At 40.6% G+C, this 15,476-nt stretch overlaps 3 non-coding genes across 3 annotated transcripts; all 3 read right to left on the reverse strand.

Annotated features, from left to right (window-relative positions):
* Window positions 1-9,886: 9,886 nt before the first annotated feature.
* Trnap-ugg (transfer RNA proline (anticodon UGG)) lies at window positions 9,887-9,958 on the reverse strand. Its single transcript has one exon. It is a non-coding gene; the product is annotated as a tRNA-Pro (tRNA).
* Window positions 9,959-10,772: 814 nt separating this feature from the next.
* Trnan-guu (transfer RNA asparagine (anticodon GUU)) lies at window positions 10,773-10,846 on the reverse strand. The gene has a single exon. It is a non-coding gene; the product is annotated as a tRNA-Asn (tRNA).
* A 2,901-nt stretch (window positions 10,847-13,747) lies between these two features.
* On the reverse strand, window positions 13,748-13,819 carry Trnap-ugg (transfer RNA proline (anticodon UGG)). Its single transcript has one exon. It is a non-coding gene; the product is annotated as a tRNA-Pro (tRNA).
* Window positions 13,820-15,476: the final 1,657 nt, after the last annotated feature.

Here is a 15,476-nt window from a genome sequence, read left to right on the forward strand (position 1 = left end):
TTTCGCACGAAGCCTAGCATCATGTAAAGGGCAAAAGCCGCCCCACAATCGAACGAAACACCGAAGCACGTCATCAGCATTATAGAGAAAGCCGTTGGTAGGGTCCTTAACTTAAGTTTACCTTCAGATATCATCCGGAATAGGGAGCAGGTGTACAATCTCATTAGAGACATTGTTGGACGAAAGAAAAGCAGAAACACTGGCCCTCCAAGGCGACCAGACTTTGTCAAACTAGTGAATTATACACCGAATGCAAATATGGCGGACCACTCGGGCGGACCGGGCCGACTTGCGCGAAGTTGAGGCTAGTTAGGCCACGGCTTTTCCATATTGTTTTGGTTGTCACGAATGGCTGCAAGTGCGCTAACCCAGGACGATATCCCACGAGCTTCTCTCGCCGGAAGAGAGCCTCAGGCATTCAAATGCGAAGAAATTCGTTTTTGGCTCAAATGTAGAGGGGTTGAAAACAAAGGCAGCGCTAGTGAAGAGGTTAGGCGCAAGATCGCTTCGTGTTTCGCTATGACTTGTCAAAATATCATTCCAATACATGTGAAAAATTAGATTTTACGGGCTAAAAATAACTTTCTTTTCGGTTTTAAAGGGTCAAATAGTATATCAAAACTGGCCGAGACCAAAATATAGTTGATCCTGATCCTCACAATTTGTACACAAAGTGCAAAGAACGCCGAACAGCGAGTGAAGACAACATTTCAGGTACTGCTAATGCACCGCAACCAAACTACCCTTCGTATGGCTGGTCTGGCGATATAAAACAAATGCCTTTTCTCACGCGTGCTGAGAAGAACAAACTCTTCAGCAAACTCTTCAGCAACGTCTGAGCTGATCCTGGAGGGAATTTTTTCACAATCCTCACCAGGATTGAAAAATTCAAAAATACTTACGAGATTGGCACAATTGGGAAGGCCAGTTTAAAAATTAACATCCGCATCGGACTTGAAGCGATCAAGAGAAAATAAAGGGGAAGGTATTGTCTCCTGGTGCTGTTCCTTTTCGGTAATTTTTCTTTCCAGTTCCTCGTTCTTCTTTCGAAGGATCGCAAGCTCTTTTTCAGATTGCAAAAGTCTAGCCTGAAGATCCTCGACTTTCTTTCCTTGATCCATTTCCACGTTACTCTCAACACTGATATCAGGTTCATTTGTTTGGTTGCCTCCACTTGTACTGGGAAATATTTCATTCGAAATTTCAACAGCTGAAGACGCGATTTTGACTTCAGAAGAAGTGTCGGATATAAACAAGTGCTTCTCCGAACTCAAGGGAATCGGCAAAGGCAGCCTTTTAGTTGGTGCTTTTCTTTTCCTTGGGGATGGGACAGACCAAGAAAATCTTGACGGTACACAGCCATCCACAAGATAAGTTCTTCCAGCGAGCGACTTTCTAAGATCTTCTCGTCTAAAATGCAAAGAGCAAACTTTCGTGTCTCGAGCGATCTGCCAGTTCTTTCCTTCGTCTCTTCGGGTCGCGTGAATCCATCTCTTCCTCAGTAAAGATTGATTTGGAAATTCGAAAAAAGATAATTTCTCTCCCGTTGGCGATTTTACACCTTTTTGGTTACATTCAGGGACACAGAAATGAGTGGGCATCGCGAAAATGAGTATCACTACGCTCAGTGTTTGAAGTTTGTACTGACGCTTCGTCAAAAAAAACACATCGAGGCCTAACTAGCCTCGACTTCGCGCAGCTCGGCCGGGACCGCCTGAGTGGTCCGCCATATTTGCATTCGGTGTATAATAATAATAGTTCTCAATCTAGAAACGACAACTTTAAATTTAAATTTACAAGACATGTTTCGACATTCTCATGTCATCTTCAGTTGCATATGAGCTTTTATTAAAAGCTGGATCATTGGATAATGCAATAACCCTTATCGCATTTACGCCCACTGTATGAGAGCTCAGCGAACTTTAAAGTTTCGAAACGAGGCTATCGGGTCACACACGTAAAACTTTCAAGTAAAATCGAAGCAAAACGGCTACGTCTGGAGGCATTTTTATTCATTTTCTTAAGGATACAGCGTGTTCTCGTCATGGTTAGACATTTTATTGAGTACGGGTACAACAGTCTATTCAGTGAATAGGCAACTGACGAGATCCACAAGATTAGGATCGAAACCGCATTCTTGCCTGACCACCTACAGAAAATGTCGGAAGGCATTTTAACGGAAGATGGGCTACTAAAAGCCCCGGGCCAAAGCAATGCCATTAAGAACGAAGAAAACACGAAAGCCGCATATGACACCACCAGCGAAAATGATCTACTCGGTAAGTCCGAGGATGACGAACAAATCCCTCCGTAGCATATATCTAGCGTGAAAAGAATAAAATCGAATAACGGTGAGATAAATCAGGCTTTGGGACAATCATGCCATTGATACCATACTTATTTGACGAGTCTTCAAGTTCCCCAGAAATCAAAATTTCTGACTGAGGTGGAATCACAAAGCTATGAGAGGCATGGACAGAAGAAATGAAGGCTTCATCAATTAGATCATCGTCGTCATCTACGCGCACACCCTCAAAAGGAAAAGGACTGGGCCCAGAGGGAAGACTAACTAATCCATCCTTAAAATCAACTTTGAAACAAAATCGTTTAAGAAAATCTCTACCCAATATAACATCAAAAGACAGGTCCTCTATCACACATACTTCGAAAGTAAATATACGAGAATCAATAACAAATTCCATCAAAGTCTTTCCTACAGTAGTCAAACGAGAACCATTTACTGTAGTCACACTTTCTGAATCAAGTACACCAAGTTCTGGGTAAGCGTGACATAAGTGTTTTCGCCACACATTAGCGCTTACTGCTGTGACAGCAGCTCCGGAATCTATTAGACATTGAAAATTATGACCCTTTATGCTAACAGGTAGAAGAGCACTTCCAGGCGCAAAAGAAATAGAAATGTCATCAACTTTGTCCTCTACATAATTACTATCGGGCTGTACAAAAGAATTCGCTTCAGCTCTGCTGCTAAAGTTATTTAAAGTCCTCGAGACGGATAAACTTGTTGACCCCTGTTCACTATTCTCTAAATCGCTGCTAGCCAAAGGCGAGTAGTCACTACATAAAGTTTTGTCGCTATCGGCTACCTCATTTTGCTTAGCGTTGTTCGAAATGACCTCCGAAATAACAATATCGTCACTACTTAACACATCATCATTAAAAACATCTGCTTGTTCAAAAACTAGGCTGTTTTCTTCAACAACAGCACTTTCAAAACTTGGAGGCTCTTCTTTTGAGACCTTACATAAAAACTCAGGGGTTCTATCCTGAACAGACAAAGCAGAAAGATTCGGCGTACTGGCACCTGAAAATAAAGTCGCGTGTCCTTTGCTAGACACCGGAGGTTGTTTAAGTACTTCCACAGTACTTGATATGACTACTTCAAACAATTCAAGTACCCTAATAACAATAGCTAAAATAATGGACAAAATAATGACGATACTACTCTCCAAACAAGCGCCTTGTTTTTGTCTACCACTCTGCGGAGGGTGACTAGATGAATGTTTTGGTGAGGTTTGACAATTATCTTTGACAATAATATGTTGCGCTAAATCAACTCTCTCATCTACTGAAATCTCGGCAGGCTTGGCTTTACTGAAAGCAAGTTTATCAGCATTGCACGATCCTCCCGATAAATTTCGGTCTACAAGTTTCATTAAAGGTTTTTGTACAGTATTTGACGCCCCCATCACGGGTTCATTTTCTAACGAGACAGGGGCACTTTTCAGTTTCCCTGCTGCTTAGACTGCCAGTCAGAAGTGTTTTGATCCCTATTTTGATAAAAATTTTGTCTACCACGACCACGACGAAAATTCCTAGGATCAGGTTTTGAACGACAAAAATAATAGGTATGTCCTTTTCGACCACAATTATAGCAAACGGCATCGCCAAAACGAGACCTGGAACTCCTTGGCTGAAAATTCTGGTTTGAGCGCTGATTATAACCATTGGGTCTATTATTGATATTGCTTCTCATTAATTCGCGGAATTCGTCTCTAATAATTTGTTTCATCTCAGATTTGCTCATGTGAGGGTTTTGATCTGAAGCTGGACCCACAGCACTAATTGACTTATCCTTAGGGTTGATTGCTTTTGAGAGTTCTTCCAAAATTTGCGCTGATACTTCCTTAGGGTTAAAGTCTACGCGTTTACTCGACCCTTGCAATACTGACTCTTTTAGCTTAGCGAAGTTTTCTGCCGATTCCAAATTTTCAGGTTGTTGCAAAACAACGTACTCGCGAATCTCGGGAATGAGTCCCTGGACAAAGTAGTGTGTCCATTCAGAATTGGGCAAATTAATTCTGGCACAATGTGTTCGAAGGCTATAGGCATAATCTGCAACTGATTCTTTTTCTAGTTGTCGTCGTTGGCCTAGCGCCTGTCTTACGCGCCACTCACTAGCACCGGAGGCAAAATGCGTAACTAATTCCTCAGACAATTCTTCGAAAGACATCTCGTCGGCCCTTGGCAAAGTTTTAAACCAAGCGCTAGCGAAGGCCTTTAAATAAAGAGGAAGTCCTAATGCTAAACTATCGTCGTCCCAACCATTTAGTCTACCGGCCCTCTTATAATTCCTAACAAATTCATGAGCGTCATCGGATTCGTCACCTCTAAAAATTGGAAATGTAACTGACGATTTTACACATCTGCTTCTATTTTGTGAATTAACCGAAGCTTGCATTCGTTCGACTGCTTGGCATAACTGACTAACTTGGTCTTCCATTTCTGCATAGGCTGGTGCAAGAGACAACTGATTTGAGTCTAAAGAATTATGTCGACTATTAACAACTGAGTCATCACGAGCTTCGAGAGAATCTTCGCTTACATTTTCACGATTGGAAAGATTTTCTCTGGTCTTGACACTCTCATAAATAAGATCTTCTTCGGAGTCAGAACTTTGGCTACCGGTACAAGAAGAAACTAGAGAACATTCACTAGGTGTAGGAATTCCACAAAAAGCCTTCGATTGTTCGTCAGCCCTCGGCGATCTATTAGCTGATTTAAAAAGTGAACGAAAGAATGGTACTCTAAATTGCTGAACGGGTGGAGGAGGGGCTGGCCACTCATTCGAACCCGAACTTACAGTTAAGTTTTCCTGGTGAACGGCTCCTTCAGCCAGGGCTCGCGCTCGCTGTCTAGTAATCAGGATGAATATTTAAGAGATACTACATGAGCCAGATTTCCCAAAAATGAAAGCAACGCAATCGAAAACGGTACTAATAAAGAGAAAACGTTACAGACGCGAAATTGAAAATCCAAACCTTGAAATTGACCATCAACAGCGATAATCAAATCAGAAGCTAACTGATCTATACACTAAATAAACTGTTACATTCTACGCTAGCTAGATCATTATAAAAGAACTCGGCTATCACTCAGATTTAGAAAGTCAAATTAGCTTGCAACGGAAAAGCATGCTGATAAAAGCGAAGTTCCACTCACAATTGTAGGAATTCCAAAAGCGTACTTTACCAACTTGTAGATAATGGGTGCTTCACCGGTTTTGTTGAAGACGGGTCCTCCACCAAATTTGTTGAGGGGTTTTACCACTCGCTTGGCAAATTAACAAGAGGTACTGAGACTCTGTAATTTTCTTCTTTATTCTCTCCCTTGTTCCACCGCTTATTTCTACTACTTATTCCTACTACTTATTTCTACTACTTTCAGCAAGGAGTGCTCCAGTATTAAATACAAAAATCACAGACATGTTTGGGTTAGCTAACCGTGGGAACTTCCAAAACAGGATGTTCAGTGTGGGTAAAACTCAAGGTCAGTTTTACCAACTCAAACATGACCACCTAGCAAACTAGTTATCTTCAACCATAACAAGGGATTAAAATGTCTAGCACGGTAAGTGCTGAGCCAAGTTCAAGCACACACTAAAAATAAATCATCAAAACTATAGATTCATCAAAATAGCACGTAGGGGCGAAAAGGCGAGACTTAATAAAACAAAAGCTAAACCTAAAAATGCTTGAAATATCGAACCTTGAAAACGCTCTACAACAGCAGTACAAGAAACATCACCGCTACAGCCTATCCCCGGAAAGAAGAAAAACGAGCCAAAACCTATCTGCAGAGGACAAGATCAGCCAGGCCGAAAACGCGATCAAGGCGCTACAAAGGCACAAAGAAAAAGGAACTTGCCCAGAATCCCTAAAATATAGGGCGAGGGCCAAACTAAGAGCGGACGAGGATTTCAAAAAAGAGATAAAGCAAATCCGTAACAACGCGCAACAAGAAACAGTAAAGGCGATCATGTGCTTCTATGAATGCGAAATACAGAAAAGAAAACGAGCCAAAACGGCTGGAACACTGAACACTAACATGTAGTACGATCGAATCAGCGCGCGTGGCGCATGCTGAAAGCAGTCAAGACAATGTAACGATAGAGACAGTCAAAAAAATAGCTGTTAATCTCCAGGAACAAATCGCTCAGTTCGGCATTATGATGAAAAGACTAGGAATAATGGAGAATAAAGGATTTGAAAAGTACACACGTGTATTCTCTGGCTCCCAATACAAACATGGGGAAGCGAGAGTAGAAGCGAGAGTAGAAGTGAATGACTTCAGTCTTGGTTGGGTTGCCGCTTTAAGACCGTTCTGCGTGTTCCAACATAGAACATCGTTAATGCAAAGTTCAAGCTGTTCTTAGGCAAGACGACAATTGCTCCGCTTTATTGTGATATAGAGCTGAGAATCATCAACATATATCATCGCATCTATGCCATGAGCTCTTATAACATCTTCGCCAAAAGAGTTACGTTTTGGATCGGAGTAAGTTCTATTAACTACAACAGGTTGAGGTCGTTCCTGAAGATATGACTTTAGCCATTCAAGGGCAAGGCCAGAAATCCCATATTTATTCTCCAATCGTTTGATTAATATTTTGTGGTCGACGGTATCGAAAGCCGCTGATAAGTCCAAAAGGACTACGTCGCATTCATATTCAGTATTGATATCATTAAACACTTTAAGTAGTGCTGACTCAGTGCTGTGACATCACCGGTATGCTGATTGCATCTTGGCATAAAGTTGATGATCGGTTAGGTGATTGTCTAATTGAACGGCAGCAATTCTTTCCAGCGTTTTTGAAAGAAATGACAAGTTGGAGATTGGGCGGAAGTTGTTGTTGTCATCCGGGTCCAGAACTGGTTTCTTTAAAAGCGATAAACAATAGATTCTTTTCATTTTGATGGAAGAAGTCCTTGTTCTAAGGATGAGTTGATGATTTTCGTTATAGTTGGTAGCAGTTGATTGATGCAGCCTTTTAAAATCCAGGTTGGAACAGGATAGAGTTGACAAGATTTCGTTTTCGATGACATGTTAAAGTGTTTTATCACGCTCCACGACACAGGCTGGAAATACGACAAGTTTCATGATCTTCAATTGTTGATGTTGATAACGAACTAGCAGATAAATCACGTCGAATGCTGGCGATTTTCATCTGAAAATGTTCACTAAATCTCTCTCACAAGTTCTTTGTTTGATTCGTGTTTGGGCAAGACTGGAGCCTTTCTTACACAAAGAAATTTGTCAAAAAAAAATTTAACAGCTGATCGTGACTTGCATCCTCAACTTTCTTCCTGAAATATTCAGTTTTAGCAGCTTCAATGTGTTTGGTGTACTCTGTGCATATCGTTTGATACATTTGTTTGTGAACTGTCAGGTTGGTATTTACGTATTTTCTCTCGAATCGCCTTTTCTCCCGTTTAAGTTCTCTTAGCTCGTCACTGAACCAAAGAGCATGTGGCCTCAAAATTATTTCTCTTGACTGTAGTGGAGCGTGTTTGTTGAGAAGAGAGCACAGTATCTCATTGTACTGATCAATCATGATGTCAATATCACTTCCCGCAAGGTTATTCAGTGACGAGGTGGCGAGGTCCTCACTAAATTTTTTTTATGTCAACATTCTGAAATTTACGATATATTACACTCTTCTTGGGTTGGAGCAGGGCGAGGAAAATCAACGTTACAAAGCACGCGTTTGTGATCAGAGGGCAGTTCAGGAAGAATTTTCAACTCTGAAAAAAGGTTATCAGCGCAGCGAGTGATGATAAGATCAAGAGTGTGTCCATCACAGGGAGTTGGGCCTTCAACTTGTTGCTGAAGACCAGTCGAATCCAGCAAATCGAGGAAGTTCCTTACCTCAGTGTTTGTGGTATTATCTACATGAAAGTTAAAATCGCCGGCCAGAATGAGCTTTATGAATTAGCAACATGACAAATTCCTTCAAGGTGTCTCATTTGGGGTTAAGACAAAAAATGGGGGAAGTACACTGCCCCAAATACTTTCGCTATATCAGCAAGGTGGCTATTTTCATGTCATTTGTATAGTTTGCTGTTTGCGGTTTTCATCGCGACAGTGAATGATTTTACCTCCTTGAAAACTCGAAGAAAATTTGATTTGTGTTTTCGTTGGCTGCTTAAGTAAGAGTTTGATCGTTCAACTCTGCCCTTTTCCGTCAACATTCAATGTTCATGTTATTCAGCGAACTCTTGATTTACTCACGAACAAAGTGGAGATTTTGCGAAGTACATTACACAGATTTTCTATTTCTCACTTTCGCTAGTTGTTTTGATTATCATTTGGGAGGCTGCGTATGCAACCCATACTTGCGGTGAACTGACCGACTCATTCTTCTGGCCTGTGGAGTTTTCCTCAGAGATTTGGCTCGTTTCGCAAATAAAAGATCCCTATTCACGCGCATTACAGATTTCTATTTCGCAAATTACGATTTCCATCTCGAAAATTACAGATTTATATTTCGAAAATTACGGATTTCTTTTTCGCAAATCATTAACTGATTTCTATTCCACAAACTACAGGTTTTCATTTCATTTCGTTTCGCAAAATATAGCAATGAGAGGATAATAGTATTAAGCTTTGTTTAGGAATTTCACCGCTCCGCTTTGTAGCTCGAGCTCCTTAAATAATCAAGCAAATAAACTCTAACCTTCAGATATTGTTGTTAGTGTTTTCTTTTTTTTAGTTCTCTAGTAGTGATTTCAGGCCATTTCGTCGCGTTTTAGCAGAGATCCCATCCCACCACTGCCTGAACTAAGAAACTAAGAACTTGGGTTTGTTTATCACGCGGAGGGTTGCAGATATGAGCGCTGTAGGAAACTTTTCCTGTCTTACATTTACGTTGCAATCTTAAGCCAGGTTTTTCATTTCGTCAGTGAAGAAAGCAAAACAAAAAACTAAGAAAATCAGCATTTTGTGTTCACCTTACTTTTTTCTTTCAGTTTTTAAACTCATTGATTTATCTACTATCTTTTTATTTCACTATGATTCATATGGCGCTACTCTTCTGTTTTTTACTCTTTTGATTCTCTCCAATCTGTGCACATGCACTCGGAACATTTAAACAGAGGACTGACATTGCGTTTAGAGATCCCAAAGAATAGCGTAGCTTTTCGTAAATTTCCTCCAAACATGCCGATAAGTCGACTTCGGAAGCAGCCATTTTGGATCTTGCTTGGAAGCCTGGCCGCTCTACCGTGACGTAACAAAGTCTCAAGTCCTCTTTCCCGCCTCAAGGTGAACTGCTTCAACAATTAAAAGCTACATAGAAAGGTGTACCTGAAATCAGACAGCTTTATGACGGCTGACCGGTAACAATTTGTAAGCTGCGTGTTATAAGCTGAGATGTTTTCAAAATGGCGGCATCTACACTCGACTGAAAAAGCACCAGATTTAAAGAAAGTTTCGGAAAGATAAGTTTAAAATTGTATTATAGATACTTTTTGACTTCGCAGATATGAACTACATGATTTAATGGGCGTGCATCTCTGTCATAAGGCTGTTAAGGAACACCCTCATTTCTGAAAAAAAAATCAGAATTACAAAATTTGTATACATAGGGCCTGTCCGGGAGTCGAACCCGGGACCTCTCGCACCCAAAGCGAGAATCATGCCACTAGACCAACAGGCCACTCATATCACATTATGTTAGTTAAGGGTGCCATATCTAAGTGATCAGGTACCTGTTGCAGGATTATATCTACAAGTGATTCAGGCCACCAGTTTGTTGATCTTTACCACTTCGTCTCTGTTCTTCAGTTGTCTTAGTTCACACAGCGACTTTATCATCAATTCAAAATAGAAGGTATGAAGAGTATCATCAATGCTCGATCGGCGGTGCAGTGATAATTATCACTGACGCAAGGGGTGAACTGGGATCAATTCCCCAACGGCGAGTACATAATGCATCACCAATATTAAACTCCCAGGTGAATTCAAATGCTAACTAAAACATACGATCTCCATGTATGTGTTTTTTTTTTTAGTCAGTGGTAAATGGCATACGCTGCAGTCGCTTGGTTGTTACAAAACAATAGGAAAGCCTGTAAAACAGGGGAATAAGTGTACATAAGTTGTTTTAAATGACTGAAAATAGGCAAAAAGCATTTCAATTTGCCGCTGAAGGTTCAATCCTCACAATTGTGCAATTACGTGCAAAAAAAAAAGCTGTTCAATGGCCACCTTCACGTAGGAACGGATCATGAAATAGGGTACAATTTCACATTTTTTCTCTGAAACTAAAACACCAACCACTATGGCAACTTTCTCATACGAGAAACAAATAAACCACCTTTTAATTTTCAAAGGTTCAACAGAATCTCTTTGTTATCCAGGCCTGATACTTGGGTGTCATAATTCTCTCGCTTCAGAAAAGCCTTCTCATGGTCAAAATTCGACGCAGGAACATTTTAATCTAAAAATAATTCAAATTTCTCCAAAAATATCGTCCCCGGGTGGGCTTGAACCACCAACCTTTCGGTTAACAGCCGAACGCGCTGACCGATTGCGCCACGGAGACGACTGTTGGAAAAACCATAAGATTGTGGAAAACCATAATATCCATCCTTCCTGGGAAATCGTCAAGTTGTTTGGTGTATAGTCAGGACGAGGAATCCGTTGCAAACTCCTTTAATGAATTTTTACCTCAGTCGGCCGAAGCACTGTTGACAAAATCAAAGCACTTCCCTCTGAGTGTAATTACGATCTTACAAAAACAACCTTCGTCCCTATGCACTACCCATTGTCTGAACAATTTTCATTCCATTCTGTTAATTGTAAGCAAGTTGAACAGATCATCGCATCTTTACCATCAAACAAAGCGCCGGGCTTTGACAAAATCTCTTACGCGCGTAATCAAGGGCGGGTCTGTCAGTTATTTTGTCGCCGTTCACTCACGTCATAAATGCCTCTCTTGCAAGTGGTGTGTTCCCTGGAGGATGGAGACAAGCAGTACTAATCTCTCCAAAGGAAGGAGATCATGAACAACCATGTAATAACAGACCGATCTCGTCATTACCAATATTGTCAAAGGTATATGAGAACGATCCTTCGCAGTAAAGCACTATTTGAGCAATAGTGAAAATCAGACCTGAAAAAAATTTCAGGCCTGTACGGGACTCGAACCACTGACCTCTGCGATACTAGTGCAGCGCTCTACCAATTGAGCTAACAAGCCAACTGGGAGCAGGCCATCAAATTAATTCGATATAAACCCGTAGATGATAAATCAAACAACAACAAATTTTCACTATTGCTCAAATAGTGCTTTACTGCGAAGGATCGTTCTCATATACGTCTCATAACCGCAGTTCACACATATGTTTCATATGTTTGTTGTTGTTTGATTTATCATCTACGGGTTTATATCGAATTAATTTGATGGCCTGCTCCCAGTTGGCTTGTTAGCTCAATTGGTAGAGCGCTGCACTAGTATCGCAGAGGTCAGTGGTTCGAGTCCTGTACAGGCCTGAAATTTTTTTCAGGTCTGATTTTCACTATTGCTCAAATAGTGCTTTACTGCGAAGGATCGTTCTCATATACGTCTCATAACCGCAGTTCACACATATGTTTCATATGTTTGTTGTTGTTTGATTTATCATCTACGGGTTTATATCGAATTAATTTGATGGCCTGCTCCCAGTTGGCTTGTTAGCTCAATTGGTAGAGCGCTGCACTAGTATCGCAGAGGTCAGTGGTTCGAGTCCTGTACAGGCCTGAAATTTTTTTCAGGTCTGATTTTCACTATTGCTCAAATAGTGCTTTACTGCGAAGGATCGTTCTCATATACGTCTCATAACCGCAGTTCACACATATGTTTCATATGTTTGTTGTTGTTTGATTTATCATCTACGGGTTTATATCGAATTAATTTGATGGCCTGCTCCCAGTTGGCTTGTTAGCTCAATTGGTAGAGCGCTGCACTAGTATCGCAGAGGTCAGTGGTTCGAGTCCTGTACAGGCCTGAAATTTTTTTCAGGTCTGATTTTCACTATTGCTCAAATAGTGCTTTACTGCGAAGGATCGTTCTCATATACGTCTCATAACCGCAGTTCACACATATGTTTCATATGTTTGTTGTTGTTTGATTTATCATCTACGGGTTTATATCGAATTAATTTGATGGCCTGCTCCCAGTTGGCTTGTTAGCTCAATTGGTAGAGCGCTGCACTAGCATCGCAGAGGTCAGTGGTTCGAGTCCCGTACAGGCCTGAAATTTTTTTCAGGTCTGATTTTCACTATTGCTCAAATAGTGCTTTACTGCGAAGGATCGTTCTCATATACGTCTCATAACCGCAGTTCACACATATGTTTCATATGTTTGTTGTTGTTTGATTTATCATCTACGGGTTTATATCGAATTAATTTGATGGCCTGCTCCCAGTTGGCTTGTTAGCTCAATTGGTAGAGCGCTGCACTAGTATCGCAGAGGTCAGTGGTTCGAGTCCCGTACAGGCCTGAAATTTTTTTCAGGTCTGATTTTCACTATTGCTCAAATAGTGCTTTACTGCGAAGGATCGTTCTCATATACGTCTCATAACCGCAGTTCACACATATGTTTCATATGTTTGTTGTTGATTGTCAAAGGTGTGTGAAAGAATTTCGTTGACCCAGCTGACCACATACTTAACAACAAATAACCGTCTCTAAGCGAAACAAAGTGGAAATAAGAAACTTCATTCCACAGAAACAGCAATTATCTGCTCCACAGATGCCATTTTGACTGGTATAGATAAACAGGAACTCTCTGCTACGGTTTTGTTGGAGATGAGTAAGGCTTTTGATAGTATAAATCGTGATATTCTCCTTTTAAAACTACAAGATCTCGGCATTTCTAAACACGCTCTCGCGTGACCAGCTACCTGACCGACAGCATACAGACACCAAGTCGCGCGTATAAACTCGACCCTTTAAGTGCTTAAGGGTGCTCAAAATGCAAAGTAGTGCCCCAAACTCAAAAAAAGTGCTCAAAAGGTGCTCAGCGTAATCGGGAAAGGCCTAAGCGTTAATCAAGAACTTTTATATACTAAGCTTAAGCAGGTACCATTAAATCCATTTATAATCAATCGGTACTTAAGCTTTCTTGAGAAACGTCAACAGCGCGTGATTTACAATAGTTTTCGAGGACGGTGGAAATGTGTTAATAGGGGAACTACTCAGGGTAGCGTGAGTGGGCCATACTTATTTAGTGATTAACGATCCAGAAATTAGCTTAGATAATCATCCCGCTTTGTTTAAATACGTGGACGGTTCAACTCTTATTGTTCCTGTTTGGAGTAGTGGCCACTCTCAAGTTATATTTTATAGCAACAGAGCAATAGCAGAGCGGTTATCTTTGGTGAACTGTAGAAAAGACACTAGGGGAATTGATCTTAACATCCCAAGAAAAAATTGAAATGTTTTTGCAAAAGTGTAAGGAAACGGGCCTGTCCGGGAGTCGAACCCGGGACCTCTCGCACCCAAAGCGAGAATCATGCCACTAGACCAACAGGCCTTTCATGCACTATCATTGGTAAAACACCTGTCCGTATAGCAATAATGAATAAAGGCTGATCGTTTCTAAAGAAACTGTTTGGGGCTGCGTCGGTAGGGGTAACGAAAAAATTTGGATATATCAACAAAGGTGAAATGGTAAATTGGCCGACGTAACGAATACAAAAGCTGACGTTTCTAGCGTTAGCCCTTCGTCGGAGCGAATGACGAAGGGCCAACGCTGGAAACTTCAGCTTTTGTATTCGTCACGGTGGCCAATTTACCATTTCAACTTTGTTGATACATCCAAATCATTTCGTATAGCAATCTGAGGTGGGTAAATTAGTTATTTTTAAAAAAATGTGCTATTTTCCTTCAGTTTTGTTTACTCAGTAACTTGTTAGAATCTCAGAATGATGTAAGATGATGTCTCATAAGCGTCAGCGGTTATTACAAGTGCGCCTGTCCATTTGGAAACTTATATCGTCGATGCTATTCACACGGGAATCGATTTGAGCAAATGCTCCTCTTGAGAAAATTAACGGATCATTCAACGTAGCGTTTTCCTAAGGTCTACAGAAAACAGGCCTAAATAGGTACACAGGGGCTGTTCGTCTTGTTGTACAATTCTCGAATAGGTCCGGCTCTCCACGCATGGAAAGGTCCCATGTTATTCTGATTAGATTCAGAAGGCAGTTTTGATAGCAATTTTTTTAAAAAAGTCAAAATACTTTTGTCTTTAGTGCTGAGCGATTTTAAGAAATTTCCTGGTATTGAATATGTGTGTATACAGTTAAGTTATTCAAAACGTACTATTTCAAACGTACTATCGCTTGCCTAAAGATGTAATGTCATCTGATTTGGATGGCAACGTCTCGTGGAATGCGCACTGTCATTTTGTAATTACCCAATAAGTGACCTTTTCCTTCCCCTTAAACCCAATTTGTTTGTAGTAACGTTTTTCATACTTATTGTCACTCCACTAACTAAAAATTGGCTATAGATCATTGGTTATAGAGCGAGCTTGGGAGAGACTGTCCGTGTTGTGTCGTGACAGTCGCCATTCCAACCTTAAGTCATCCGGTGCCGACAAATAAGGGGTTAAGCCACAACTCTGATATCCGGCAACAAAATAACAGGGTGCTTCTTTTGTGTCAAATTCACAAAGTGCAGTCAGGGGTTTCTCAATAACAAATAACGACAAAGCTTTAAAATCTGTTGGTAAATGACAGTTGAAAAAAACCAAATTGCGACTGATAAATATAAATTTTACATCCACATTTTCACAATAAATGAAGAACTCCTACAAAGCCAAAGGCAGTAACATTTACTCACCTGCGTCTCAAATTGTTTCAAAGTCACTGGAAATGAAATGGGTCAATATAAAGTCTGTTCATGCGCAGAACCAAGGATGCCTCTCTTTAAATATCACTTAAAAGTTTTAATTAATACGAAAAGCTCTGCGTTGATTTTGACTCTTCAAGGAGATTGAACTAAGGCTGCAAAATTTTTGAATTTTGGCGTCCTAAATTCCTTTCAACATGCGTTAACGAACTGCACGAAAGAAATTACGCCTCTCCATGTAACATCTCTCCATAAAGTGCAATAACATCTTATTGTAGTAACATTAATAGCCCATTTCCGAATTGCCTTTAGCCTCTTTTTCAAAGCGAGTTCTG

The sequence above is a fragment of the Stylophora pistillata genome, chromosome 9 (genome assembly GCF_964205215.1).
Source record: "Stylophora pistillata chromosome 9, jaStyPist1.2, whole genome shotgun sequence".
In the NCBI taxonomy this organism is placed as follows: Eukaryota; Metazoa; Cnidaria; class Anthozoa; order Scleractinia; family Pocilloporidae; genus Stylophora; species Stylophora pistillata.